This window comes from Mesoplodon densirostris, chromosome 1 (genome assembly GCF_025265405.1).
Source record: "Mesoplodon densirostris isolate mMesDen1 chromosome 1, mMesDen1 primary haplotype, whole genome shotgun sequence".
Lineage (NCBI taxonomy): Eukaryota > Metazoa > Chordata > Mammalia > Artiodactyla > Ziphiidae > Mesoplodon > Mesoplodon densirostris.
Genome location: NC_082661.1, coordinates 26,830,770 through 26,830,972, shown reverse-complemented (window position 1 = coordinate 26,830,972; position 203 = coordinate 26,830,770).

Genomic DNA, 203 nt, shown 5'->3' with positions numbered 1-203 from the left:
CCTGAGCTGACAGTGCGCAGGCGTGGGAGGCCTGCAAAGCCAGCTGGGAAATGTGGTTCACCACCCGCACCTAAGCTGGGGCGTAGGAGGAGCCGCTCAGGTATATGGGGCGGGGCTTGCAGGCCGCATCTTAGAGGAATCTCACCCATTTTTTTTCCTTTGAAAGGCTGTCGCTCTCTGCACTGCCTTCTGAAAACGACGGA